At 42.0% G+C, this 13,829-nt stretch overlaps 7 non-coding genes across 7 annotated transcripts; 2 read left to right on the top strand and 5 right to left on the bottom strand.

Moving 5' to 3' along the window:
* Positions 1-221: 221 nt before the first annotated feature.
* Positions 222-303, bottom strand: TRNAS-UGA (transfer RNA serine (anticodon UGA)). Its single transcript has one exon. It is a non-coding gene; the product is annotated as a tRNA-Ser (tRNA).
* Positions 304-4,001: 3,698 nt separating this feature from the next.
* Positions 4,002-4,075, top strand: TRNAT-AGU (transfer RNA threonine (anticodon AGU)). Its single transcript has one exon. It is a non-coding gene; the product is annotated as a tRNA-Thr (tRNA).
* A 551-nt stretch (positions 4,076-4,626) lies between these two features.
* TRNAS-UGA (transfer RNA serine (anticodon UGA)) lies at positions 4,627-4,708 on the bottom strand. Its single transcript has one exon. It is a non-coding gene; the product is annotated as a tRNA-Ser (tRNA).
* A 2,048-nt stretch (positions 4,709-6,756) lies between these two features.
* On the bottom strand, positions 6,757-6,838 carry TRNAS-UGA (transfer RNA serine (anticodon UGA)). The gene has a single exon. It is a non-coding gene; the product is annotated as a tRNA-Ser (tRNA).
* A 2,048-nt stretch (positions 6,839-8,886) lies between these two features.
* On the bottom strand, positions 8,887-8,968 carry TRNAS-UGA (transfer RNA serine (anticodon UGA)). Its single transcript has one exon. It is a non-coding gene; the product is annotated as a tRNA-Ser (tRNA).
* Positions 8,969-10,390: 1,422 nt separating this feature from the next.
* TRNAT-AGU (transfer RNA threonine (anticodon AGU)) lies at positions 10,391-10,464 on the top strand. Its single transcript has one exon. It is a non-coding gene; the product is annotated as a tRNA-Thr (tRNA).
* A 2,825-nt stretch (positions 10,465-13,289) lies between these two features.
* TRNAS-UGA (transfer RNA serine (anticodon UGA)) lies at positions 13,290-13,371 on the bottom strand. Its single transcript has one exon. It is a non-coding gene; the product is annotated as a tRNA-Ser (tRNA).
* Between the last annotated feature and the right edge of the window lie 458 nt (positions 13,372-13,829).

Raw genomic sequence — 13,829 nt, forward strand, 5'->3', positions numbered from 1 at the left:
GCGCATTTCGGTATCAGTTTGGTTTTGTGAAGTGAAAAGATGTTTTTAAGCTGCACTGCCATCAAAGTACAACATGGGAAGCAGTAATGCAAGCTTCAAACAACAGGTGCAGCACACTTAGCACAAGAGTAGCAAAGACACAATTATGCGGATATGCAGATGTTTACGAACCACATAATTAGTTTCCACGTCAAAATGTAATGACATGATAAAAAGGAAAGCGTAGTCGGCAGGATTCAAACCTGCACAGGGAGACCCCAATGGATTTCAAGTCCATCGCCTTAACCACTCGGCCACGACTACACTTTTCAAGATGTGCACTCACTCATAAATAAGCTGTAATGTGGTCTATAGTATGGGTAAAAGATGTTAGTTAATGAAGGGAAAGCGCAGACAATATTGAGCACATTATCTTATTTAGAAGGTTATAAACTGTGTTCTCTGGAGAATCACAGAAGAAGGAGCAGCAAGTGTCCAGTTCTATGAAAGTGAAGGGAGGGGCAGGTATGAGAGATTGGGTAAGGAGTACAGAGAAAAAGGTACAGGAAGTGAAGGGTTAAGGATTGAGAGCCCAGTGAGTGACAATGTGTGGTATGGATTAAGCTCGGGTGTGAGATGAACCTGCATAGCATTGAGCATGCGAGTGCTACCAAGCCGAGACCAGTACCTTTCTGGATGAGTGTGGCAGATGGGAGGGTCTGCGGATGATTCTTGCCTTCAATCCATCTTTTCTGGGGAGTGATGGTCGTGCAGCTCTTGTTATTGAAGCACGTTCAGTGAATCACTTAAATACTATCTGTGTTCTTTGGTGATGCTCCCCGGTGTGTGCGAATTGGTGCAGGATTATTGGAGCGCTTCAATGTCTTGGCCTGAAACTATGATGGGTCAGCAATGGCATGTCTGTCTGTCTATTCAATGGCCCTGTGTACAGTCACTGCCTCTTCAGTTTCAATAGAACTCCTTTAGTATCACATTATGCTTTGGCCGGTGAGGTCAGTTGGTTAGAGCATGGTGCTAGTAACACCAAGGCTGTGAGTTCGATCTCCGTACGGGCAACACCTTTTCCATAAAGTAGAAAAGAAATCCATTAAAAAACAAGGCTATAAAAACACCATATAGGGTTGTTGTTTATTCTGGTAATTGACTGTGCTCTGGTGGCTGATGTTTGGACCAGGAAGAGGATGAGTATTGCTATAGCCATGTAAAGGGCACTGCGGGCTATCAGCCCTCCTTGCTGTGATACCTGCCTCTGCCAAGTTTTCTTGGGTCTCTCAAAGTGCACTTTGTGAAGCGCTGTTTGAACATGGACGCGTCACTGAGGTGACACTTTCTCTCCGTGAGTTGCGGTTCCTCTGCTTCTTGGTGGGATGTCCAGAGGTCACGAGAGGTGAAGGAAAGAGCACATGGGTAATGTAGGCATCAGGAATGATCTTGTGTATATTGGTGACCTTTAAATAATTGTAATCTGGTTTAGTTTAACGAATGCATTGAGCCCCTGGCCCATCAGTGTAAAACTTTAGAAAATAAATACAGATACGTACGTATAATGATATTAGTTTTTCATGACCCTCTTTGTAATATTTCCATCTTAATATCAAATTTTTCTTCTCCATTTTCTTTTCGGTAGCAGCTGAAAAATATCAAATCTTTCAAGACAGAAAAATATGCAGGGCCTCACAGTGACACCAGGACAGAAGGTACAGTGGTGAGTCGTGAAACAGAGTAGGTGCTGTGGCTAAGTTGGTTAAAGTGCCTGTTTAGTAAACAGGAGATCCTGAGTTCGAATCTTAGCAGTTCCTTTCGTTTTACACAACCTCATAGAAGAGGTACTGTTAGATAATAGACTCATTCTTTGTAAACCCAGTTAGTCCTATTATATTTAGGGCTCCCGGTTTTATGGTGTTTATTTTTTTGACATTTCCATCTGTGTTTATCCATATTTAATTTGTTGTCAACTTTATCTGTATTCATCCATATTTATTATGGGTTTTGTGAGAAAAATAAAGCTTAAACTGGTATATTTCCATATTTATTTAACCAATAAATATGCAGCCATGCTTTAATGTCTGCCAGGTGTTAGTGATATGAACAAATGCAGAAGATAAATCAATTCACTTATATGAGAGTATGCGCATTTCAGTATCAGTTTGGTTTTGTGAAGGGAAAAGATGTTTTTAAGCTGCACTGCCATCAAAGTACAACATGGGAAGCAGTAAAGCAAGCTTCAAACAACAGGTGCAGCACACTTAGCACAAGAGTAGCAAAGACACAATTATGCGGATATGCAGATGTTTACGAACCACATAATTAGTTTCCACGTCAAAATTTAATGACATGATTAAAAAGGAACGCCTAGTCGGCAGGATTCAAACCTGCACGGGAAGGCCTCCATGGATTTCAAGTCCATCACCTGAACCACTCGGCCACGACTACACCTTTCAAGATGTGCACTCACTCATAAATAAGCTGTAATGTGGTCTATAGTATGGGTAAAAGATGTTAGTTAATGAAGGGATGGCACAGACAATATTCAGCACATAATCTTCTTTAGAAGGTTATAAACTGTGTTCTCTGGAGAATCACAGAAGCAGGTGCAGCAAGGGTCCAGTTCTATGAAAGTGAAGGGAGGGGCAGGTATGAGAGATTGGGTATGGAATACAGAGAAAAAGGTACAGGAAGTGAAGGGTTAAGGATTGAGATCCCAGTGAGTGACAGTGTGTGGTATGGATTAAGCTCGCGTGTGAGATGAACCTGCATAGCATTGAGCATGCGAGTGCTACCAAGCCGAGACCAGTACCTTTCTGGATGAGTGTGGCAGATGGGAGGGTCTGCGGATGATTCTTGCCTTCAATCCATCTTTTCTGGGGAGTGATGGTCGTGCAGCTCTTGTTATTGAAGCACGTTCAGTGCAGCTCATTAACCCCTTGAGTGCCCATGACGAGATCCTCTCGTCATGGGCCGCGGTTGCGCTGTGCCCATGACGAGACTATCCCGTCATGAACCCCGCCCGCTAATGAAAGGGCTGGCACAGGGCGGGGAAAGGGCGGGGCACTCAAGGGGTTAAATACTATCTGTGTTCTTTGGTGATGCTCCCCGGTGTTTGCGAATTGGTGCAGGATTATTGGAGCGCTTCAATGTCTTGGCCTGAAACTATGATGGGTCAGCAATGGCCTGTCTGTCTGTCTATTCAATGTCTCTGTGTACAGTCACTGCCTCTTCAGTTTCAATAGAACTCCTTTAGTATCATATTATGCTGTGGCCGGTTAGGTCAGTTGGTTAGAGCATGGTGCTAGTAACACCAAAGCTGTGAGTTCGATCTCCGTACAGGCAACACCTTTTCCATAAAGTAGAAAAGACATGCATTAAAAAACAAGGCTATAAAAACACCATATAGGGTTGTTGTTTATTCTGGTAATTTACTGAGCTCTGGTGGCTGATGTTTGGACCAGGACCAGGGTGATTATTGCTATAGTCATGTAAAGGGTACTGCGGGCTATCAGCCCTCCTTGCTGTGATACCCGCCTCTGCCAAGTTTTCTTGGGTCTCTCAAAGTGCACTTTGTGAAGCGCTGTTTGAACATGGACGCGTCACTGAGGTGACACTTTCTCTCCGTGAGTTGCGGTTCCTCTGCTTCTTGGTGGGATGTCCAGAGGTCACGAGAGGTGAAGGAAAGAGCACATGGGTAATGTAGGCATCAGGAAATGATCTTGTGTATATTGGTGACCTTTAAATCATTGTAATCTGGTTTAGTTTAACGAATGCATTGAGCCCCTGGTCCATCAGTGTAATACTTTAGAAAATAAATACAGATACGTACGTATAATGATATTAGTTTTTCATGACCCTCTTTGTAATATTTCCATCCTAATATCAGATTTTTCTTCTCCATTTTCTTTTCGGTAGCAGCTGAAAAATATCAAATCTTTCAAGACAGAAAAATATGCAGGGCCTCACAGTGACACCAGGACAGAAGGTACAGTGGTGAGTCGTGAAACAGAGTAGGTGCTGTGGCTTAGTTGGTTAAAGTGCCTGTTTAGTAAACAGGAGAACCTGAGTTCGAATCTCAGCAGTTCCTTTTGTTTTACACAACCTCATAGAAGAGGTACTGTTAGATAATAGACTCATTCTTTGTAAACCCAGTTGGTCCTATTATATTTAGGGCTCCCGGTTTTATGGTGTTTATTTTTTTGACATTTCCGTCTGTATTTATCCATATTTAATTTGTTGTCAACTTTATCTGTATTCATCCAAATTTATTATGGGTTTTGTGAGAAAAATAAAGCTGAAACTGGTATATTTCCATATTTATTTAACCAATAAATATGCAGCCATGCTTTAATGTCTGCCAGGTGTTAGTGATATGAACAAATGCAGAAGATAAATCAATTCACTTATATGAGAGTATGCGCATTCCCGTATCAGGTTGGTTTTGTGAAGTGAAAAGATGTTTTTAAGCTGCACTGCCATCAAAGTACAACATGGGAAGCAGTAATGCAAACTTCAAACAACAGGTGCAGCACACTTAGCACAAGAGTAGCAAAGACACAATTATGTGGATATGCAGATGTTTACGAACCACATAATTAGTTTCCACGTCAAAATGTAATGACATGATAAAAAGGAAAGCATAGTCGGCAGGAATCAAACCTGCGCAGGGAGACCCCAATGGATTTCAAGTCCATTGCCTTAACCACTCGGCCACTACTACACCTTTCAAGATGTGCACTCACTCATAAATAATCTGTAATGTGGTCTATAGTATGGGTAAAAGATGTTAGTTAATGAAGGGAAGGCGCAGACAATATTGAGCACATTATCTTCTTTAGAAGGTTATAAACTGTGTTCTCTGGAGAATCACAGAAGAAGGTGCAGCAAGTGTCCAGTTCTATGAAAGTGAAGGGAGGGGCAGGTATGTGAGATTGGGTAAGGAGTACAGAGAAAAAGGTACAGGAAGTGAAGGGTTAAGGATTTAGAGCCCAGTGAGTGACAGTGTGTGGTATGGATTAAGCTCGGGTGTGAGATGAACCTGCATAGCATTGAGCATGCGAGTGCTACCAAGCCGAGACCAGTACTTTTCTGGATGAGTGTGGCAGATGGGAGGGTCTGCGGATGATTCTTGCCTTCAATCCATCTTTTCTGAGGAGTGATGGTCGTGCAGCTCTTGTTATTGAAGCACGTTCAGTGCAGCTCATTAAATACTATATGTGTTCTTTGGTGATGCTCCCCGGTGTGTGCGAATTGGTGCAGGATTATTGGAGCGCTTCAATGTCTTGGCCTGAAACTATCATGGGTCAGCAATGGCCTGTCTGTCTGTCTATTCAATGTCTCTGTGTACAGTCACTCCCTCTTCAGTTTCAATAGAACTCCTTTAGTATCACTTTATGCTTTGGCCGGTTAGGTCAGTTGGTTAGAGCATGGTGCTAGTAACACCAAGGCTGTGAGTTCGATCTCCGTACGGGCAACACCTTTTCCATAAAGTAGAAAAGAAATCCATTAAAAAACAAGGCTATAAAAACACCATATAGGGTTGTTGTTTATTCTGGTAATTTACTGAGCTCTGGTGGCTGATGTTTGGACCAGGACCAGGGTGAGTATTGCTATAGTCATGTAAAGGGCACTGTGGGCTATCAGCCCTCCTTGCTGTGATACCCGCCTCTGCCAAGTTTTCTTGGGTCTCTCAAAGTGCACTTTGTGAAGCGCTGTTTGAACATGGACGCGTCACTGAGGTGACACTTTCTCTCCGTGAGTTGCGGTTCCTCTGCTTCTTGGTGGGATGTCCAGAGGTCACGAGAGGTGAAGGAAAGAGCACATGGGTAATGTAGGCATCAGGAAATGATCTTGTGAATATTGGTGACCTTTAAATTATTGTAATCTGGTTTAGTTTAACGAATGCATTGAGCCCCTGGCCCATCAGTGTAAAACTTTAGAAAATAAATACAGATACGTACGTATAATGATATTAGTTTTTCATGACCCTCTTTGTAATATTTCCATCTTAATATCAGATTTTTCTTCTCCATTTTCTTTTCGGTAGCAGCTGAAAAATATCAAATCTTTCAAGACAGAAAAATATGCAGGGCCTCACAGTGACACCAGGACAGAAGGTACAGTGGTGAGTCGTGAAACACAGTAGGTGCTGTGGCTTAGTTGGTTAAAGTTCCTGTTTAGTAAACAGGAGATCCTGAGTTCGAATCTCAGCAGTTCCTTTTGTTTTACACAACCTCATAGAAGAGGTACTGTTAGATAATAGACTCATTCTTTGTAAACCCAGTTGGTCCTATTATATTTAGGGCTCCCGGTTTAATGGTGTTTATTTTTTTGACATTTCCGTCTGTATTTATCCATATTTAATTTGTTGTCAACTTTATCTGTATTCATCCATATTTATTATGGGTTTTGTGAGAAAAATAAAGCTGAAACTGGTATATTTCCATATTTATTTAACCAATAAATATGCAGCCATGCTTTAATGTCTGCCAGGTGTTAGTGATATGAACAAATGCAGAAATAAATCAATTCACTTATATGAGAGTATGCGCATTTCAGTATCAGTTTGGTTTTGTGAAGTGAAAAGATGTTTTTAAGCTGCACTGCCATCAAAGTACAACATGGGAAGCAGTAATGCAAGCTTCAAACAACAGGTGCAGCACACTTAGCAGAAGAGTAGCAAAGACACAATTATGCAGATATGTAGATGTTTACAAACCACATAATTAGTTTCCACGTCAAAATGTAATGACATGATAAAAAGGAAAGCGTAGTCGGCAGGATTCGAACCTGCGCGGGGAGACTGCAATGGAATTCAAGTCCATCGCCTTAACCACTCGGCCGCGACTACATCTTTCAAGATGTGCACTCACTCATAAATAAGCTGTAATGTGGTCTATAGTATGGGTAAAAGATGTTAGTTAATGCAGGGAAGGCGCAGACAATATTGAGCACATTATCATCTTTAGAAGGTTATAAACTGTGTTCTCTGGAGAATCACAGAAGAAGGTGCAGCAAGTGTCCAGTTCTATGAAAGTGAAGGGAGGGGCAGGTATGAGAGATTGGGTAAGGAGTACAGAGAAAAAGGTACAGGAAGTGAAGGGTTAAGGATTTAGAGCCCAGTGAGTGACAGTGTGTGGTATGGATTAAGCTCGGGTGTGAGATGAACCTGCATAGCATTGAGCATGCGAGTGCTACCAAGCCGAGACCAGTACCTTTCTGGATGAGTGTGGCAGATGGGAGGGTCTTCGGATGATTCTTGCCTTCAATCCATCTTTTCTGGGGAGTGATGGTCGTGCAGCTCTTGTTATTGAAGCACGTTCAGTGCAGCTCATTAAATACTATCTGTGTTCTTTGGTGATGCTCCCCGGTGTTTGCGAATTGGTGCAGGATTATTGGAGCGCTTCAATGTCTTGGCCTGAAACTATGATGGGTCAGCAATGGCCTGTCTGTCTGTCTATTCAATGTCTCTGTGTACAGTCACTGCCTCTTCAGTTTCAATAGAACTCCTTTAGTATCATATTATGCTTTGGCCGGTTAGGTCAGTTGGTTAGAGCATGGTGCTAGTAACACCAAGGCTGTGAGTTTGATCTCCGTACGGGCAATACCTTTTCCATAAAGTAGAAAAGACATGCATTAAAAAACAAGGCTATAAAAACACCATATAGGGTTGTTGTTTATTCTGGTAATTTACTGAGCTCTGGTGGCTGATGTTTGGACCAGGACCAGGGTGAGTATTGCTATAGTCATGTAAAGGGCACTGCGGGCTATCAGCCCTCCTTGCTGTGATACCCGCCTCTGCCAAGTTTTCTTGGGTCTCTCAAAGTGCACTTTGTGAAGCGCTGTTTGAACATGGACGCGTCACTGAGGTGACACTTTCTCTCCGTGAGTTGCGGTTCCTCTGCTTCTTGGTGGGATGTCCAGAGGTCACGAGAGGTGAAGGAAAGAGCACATGGGTAATGTAGGCATCAGGAAATGATCTTGTGTATATTGGTGACCTTTAAATTATTGTAATCTGGTTTAGTTTAACGAATGCATTGAGCCCCTGGTCCATCAGTGTAAAACTTTAGAAAATAAATACAGATACGTACCTATAATGATATTAGTTTTTCATGACCCTCTTTGTAATATTTCCATCTTAATATCAGATTTTTCTTCTCCATTTTCTTTTCGGTAGCAGCTGAAAAATATCAAATCTTTCAAGACAGAAAAATATGCAGGGCCTCACAGTGACACCAGGACCGAAGGTACAGTGGTGAGACGTGAAACAGAGTAGGTGCTGTGGCTTAGTTGGTTAAAGGGCCTGTTTAGTAAACAGGAGATCCTGAGTTCGAATCTCAGTAGTTCCTTTTGTTTTACACAACCTCATAGAAGAGGTACTGTTAGATAATAGACTCATTCTTTGTAAACCCAGTTGGTCCTATTATGCTTAGGGCTCCCGGTTTTATGGTGTTTATTTTTTTGACATGTCCGTCTGTATTTATCCATATTTAATTTGTTGTCAACTTTATCTGTATTCATCCATCTTTATTATGGGTTTTGTGAGAAAAATAAAGCTGAAACTGGTATATTTCCATATTTATTTAACCAATAAATATGCAGCCATGCTTTAATGTCTGCCAGGTGTTAGTGATATAAACAAATGCAGAAATAAATCAATTCACTTATATGAGAGTATGCGCATTTCAGTATCAGTTTGGTTTTGTGAAGTGAAAAGATGTTTTTAAGCTGCACTGCCATCAAAGTACAACATGGGAAGCAGTAATGCAAGCTTCAAACAACAGGTACAGCACACTTAGCACAAGAGTAGCAAAGACACAATTATGCGGATATGCAGATGTTTACGAACCACATAATTAGTTTCCACGTCAAAATGTAATGACATGATAAAAAGGAAAGCGTAGTCGGCAGGATTCGAACCTGCGCAGGGAGACCCCAATGGATTTCAAGTCCATCGCCTTAACCACTCGGCCACGACTACACCTTTCAAGATGTGCACTCACTCATAAATAAGCTGTAATGTGGTCTATAGTATGGGTAAAAGATGTTAGTTAATGAAGGGAAGGCGCAGACAATATTGAGCACATTATCTTATTTAGAAGGTTATAAACTGTGTTCTCTGGAGAATCACAGAAGAAGGAGCAGCAAGTGTCCAGTTCTATGAAAGTGAAGGGAGGGGCAGGTATGAGAGATTGGGTAAGGAGTACAGAGAAAAAGGTACAGGAAGTGAAGGGTTAAGGATTGAGAGCCCAGTGAGTAACAATGTGTGGTATGGATTAAGCTCGGGTGTGAGATGAACCTGCATAGCATTGAGCATGCGAGTGCTACCAAGCCGAGACCAGTAGCTTTCTGGATGAGTGTGGCAGATGGGAGGGTCTGCGGATGATTCTTGCCTTCAATCCATCTTTTCTAGGGAGTGATGGTCGTGCAGCTCTTGTTATTGAAGCACGTTCAGTGAATCACTTAAATACTATCTGTGTTCTTTGGTGATGCTCCCCGGTGTGTGCGAATTGGTGCAGGATTATTGGAGCGCTTCAATGTCTTGGCCTGAAACTGTGATGGGTCAGCAATGGCCTGTCTGTCTGTCCATTCAATGGCCCTGTGTACAGTCACTGCCTCTTCAGTTTCAATAGAACTCCTTTAGTATCACATTATGCTTTGGCAGGTGAGGTCAGTTGGTTAGAGCATGGTGCTAGTAACACCAAGGCTGTGAGTTCGATCTCCGTACGAGCAACACCTTTTCCATAAAGTGGAAAAAAAATCCATTAAAAAACAAGGCTATAAAAACACCATATAGGGTTGTTGTTTATTCTGGTAATTGACTGAGCTCTGGTGGCTGATGTTTGGACCAGGACCAGGATGAGTATTGCTATAGCCATGTAAAGGGCACTGCGGGCTATCAGCCCTCCTTGCTTTGATACCTGCCTCTGTCAAGTTTTCTTGGGTCTCTCAAAGTGCACTTTGTGAAGCGCTGTTTGAACATGGACGCGTCACTGAGGTGACACTTTCTCTCCGTGAGTTGCGGTTCCTCTGTTTCTTGGTGGGATGTCCAGAGGTCACGAGAGGTGAAGGAAAGAGCACATGGGTAATGTAGGCATCAGGAATGATCTTGTGTATATTGGTGACCTTTAAATAATTGTAATCTGGTTTAGTTTAATGAATGCATTGAGCCCCTGGCCCATCAGTGTAAAACTTTAGAAAATAAATACAGATACGTACGTATAATGATATTAGTTTTTCATGACCCTCTTTGTAATATTTCCATCTTAATATCAGATTTTTCTTCTCCATTTTCTTTTCGGTAGCAGCTGAAAAATATAAAATCTTTCAAGACAGAAAAATATGCAGGGCCTCACAGTGACAACAGGACAGAAGGTACAGTGGTGAGTCGTGAAACAGAGTAGGTGCTGTGGCTTAGTTGGTTAAAGTGCCTGTTTAGTAAACAGGAGAACCTGAGTTCGAATCTCAGCAGTTCCTTTTGTTTTACACAACCTCATAGAAGAGGTACTGTTAGATAATAGACTCATTCTTTGTAAACCCAGTTGGTCCTATTATATTTAGGGCTCCCGGTTTTATGGTGTTTATTTTTTTGACATTTCCGTCTGTATTTATCCATATTTAATTTGTTGTCAACTTTATCTGTATTCATCCATATTTATTATGGGTTTTGTGAGAAAAATAAAGCTTAAACTGGTATATTTCCATATTTATTTAACCAATAAATATGCAGCCATGCTTTAATGTCTGCCAGGTGTTAGTGATATGAACAAATGCAGAAGATAAATCAATTCACTTATATGAGAGTATGCGCATTTCAGTATCAGTTTGGTTTTGTGAAGGGAAAAGATGTTTTTAAGCTGCACTGCCATCAAAGTACAACATGGGAAGCAGTAATGCAAGCTTCAAACAACAGGTGCAGCACACTTAGCACAAGAGTAGCAAAGACACAATTATGCGGATATGCAGATGTTTACGAACCACATAATTAGTTTCCACGTCAAAATTTAATGACATGATTAAAAGGAACGCCTAGTCGGCAGGATTCAAACCTGCACGGGAAGGCCTCCATGGATTTCAAGTCCATCACCTGAACCACTCGGCCACGACTACACCTTTCAAGATGTGCACTCACTCATAAATAAGCTGTAATGTGGTCTATAGTATGGGTAAAAGATGTTAGTTAATGAAGGGATGGCACAGACAATATTCAGCACATAATCTTCTTTAGAAGGTTATAAACTGTGTTCTCTGGAGAATCACAGAAGCAGGTGCAGCAAGGGTCCAGTTCTATGAAAGTGAAGGGAGGGGCAGGTATGAGAGATTGGGTATGGAATACAGAGAAAAAGGTACAGGAAGTGAAGGGTTAAGGATTGAGATCCCAGTGAGTGACAGTGCCTGGTATGGATTAAGCTCGCGTGTGAGATGAACCTGCATAGCATTGAGCATGCGAGTGCTACCAAGCCGAGACCAGTACCTTTCTGGATGAGTGTGGCAGATGGGAGGGTCTGCGGATGATTCTTGCCTTCAATCCATCTTTTCTGGGGAGTGATGGTCGTGCAGCTCTTGTTATTGAAGCACGTTCAGTGCAGCTCATTAACCCCTTGAGTGCCCATGACGAGATCCTCTCGTCATGGGCCGCGGTTGCGCTGTGCCCATGACGAGACTATCCCGTCATGAACCCCGCCCGCTAATGAAAGGGCTGGCACAGGGCGGGGAAAGGGCGGGGCACTCAAGGGGTTAAATACTATCTGTGTTCTTTGGTGATGCTCCCCGGTGTTTGCGAATTGGTGCAGGATTATTGGAGCGCTTCAATGTCTTGGCCTGAAACTATGATGGGTCAGCAATGGCCTGTCTGTCTGTCTATTCAATGTCTCTGTGTACAGTCACTGCCTCTTCAGTTTCAATAGAACTCCTTTAGTATCATATTATGCTGTGGCCGGTTAGGTCAGTTGGTTAGAGCATGGTGCTAGTAACACCAAAGCTGTGAGTTCGATCTCCGTACAGGCAACACCTTTTCCATAAAGTAGAAAAGACATGCATTAAAAAACAAGGCTATAAAAACACCATATAGGGTTGTTGTTTATTCTGGTAATTTACTGAGCTCTGGTGGCTGATGTTTGGACCAGGACCAGGGTGATTATTGCTATAGTCATGTAAAGGGTACTGCGGGCTATCAGCCCTCCTTGCTGTGATACCCGCCTCTGCCAAGTTTTCTTGGGTCTCTCAAAGTGCACTTTGTGAAGCGCTGTTTGAACATGGACACGTCACTGAGGTGACACTTTCTCTCCATGAGTTGCGGTTCCTCTGCTTCTTGGTGGGATGTCCAGAGGTCACGAGAGGTGAAGGAAAGAGCACATGGGTAATGTAGGCATCAGGAAATGATCTTGTGTATATTGGTGACCTTTAAATCATTGTAATCTGGTTTAGTTTAACGAATGCATTGAGCCCCTGGTCCATCAGTGTAATACTTTAGAAAATAAATACAGATACGTACGTATAATGATATTAGTTTTTCATGACCCTCTTTGTAATATTTCCATCCTAATATCAGATTTTTCTTCTCCATTTTCTTTTCGGTAGCAGCTGAAAAATATCAAATCTTTCAAGACAGAAAAATATGCAGGGCCTCACAGTGACACCAGGACAGAAGGTACAGTGGTGAGTCGTGAAACAGAGTAGGTGCTGTGGCTTAGTTGGTTAAAGGGCCTGTTTAGTAAACAGGAGATCCTGAGTTCGAATCTCAGTAGTTCCTTTTGTTTTACACAACCTCATAGAAGAGGTACTGTTAGATAATAGACTCATTCTTTGTAAACCCAGTTGGTCCTATTATGCTTAGGGCTCCCGGTTTTATGGTGTTTATTTTTTTGACATGTCCGTCTGTATTTATCCATATTTAATTTGTTGTCAACTTTATCTGTATTCATCCATCTTTATTATGGGTTTTGTGAGAAAAATAAAGCTGAAACTGGTATATTTCCATATTTATTTAACCAATAAATATGCAGCCATGCTTTAATGTCTGCCAGGTGTTAGTGATATAAACAAATGCAGAAATAAATCAATTCACTTATATGAGAGTATGCGCATTTCAGTATCAGTTTGGTTTTGTGAAGTGAAAAGATGTTTTTAAGCTGCACTGCCATCAAAGTACAACATGGGAAGCAGTAATGCAAGCTTCAAACAACAGGTACAGCACACTTAGCACAAGAGTAGCAAAGACACAATTATGCGGATATGCAGATGTTTACGAACCACATAATTAGTTTCCACGTCAAAATGTAATGACATGATAAAAAGGAAAGCGTAGTCGCCAGGATTCGAACCTGCGCAGGGAGACCCCAATGGATTTCAAGACCATCGCCTTAACCACTCGGCCACGACTACACCTTTCAAGATGTGCACTCACTCATAAATAAGCTGTAATGTGGTCTATAGTATGGGTAAAAGATGTTAGTTAATGAAGGGAAGGCGCAGACAATATTGAGCACATTATCTTATTTAGAAGGTTATAAACTGTGTTCTCTGGAGAATCACAGAAGAAGGAGCAGCAAGTGTCCAGTTCTATGAAAGTGAAGGGAGGGGCAGGTATGAGAGATTGGGTAAGGAGTACAGAGAAAAAGGTACAGGAAGTGAAGGGTTAAGGATTGAGAGCCCAGTGAGTGACAATGTGTGGTATGGATTAAGCTCGGGTGTGAGATGAACCTGCATAGCATTGAGCATGCGAGTGCTACCAAGCCGAGACCAGTAGCTTTCTGGATGAGTGTGGCAGATGGGAGGGTCTGCGGATGATTCTTGCCTTCAATCCATCTTTTCTAGGGAGTGATGGTCGTGCAGCTCTTGTT

This window comes from Triturus cristatus, chromosome 4_2, assembly GCF_964204655.1.
Source record: "Triturus cristatus chromosome 4_2, aTriCri1.1, whole genome shotgun sequence".
Classification (NCBI taxonomy): Eukaryota; Metazoa; Chordata; class Amphibia; order Caudata; family Salamandridae; genus Triturus; species Triturus cristatus.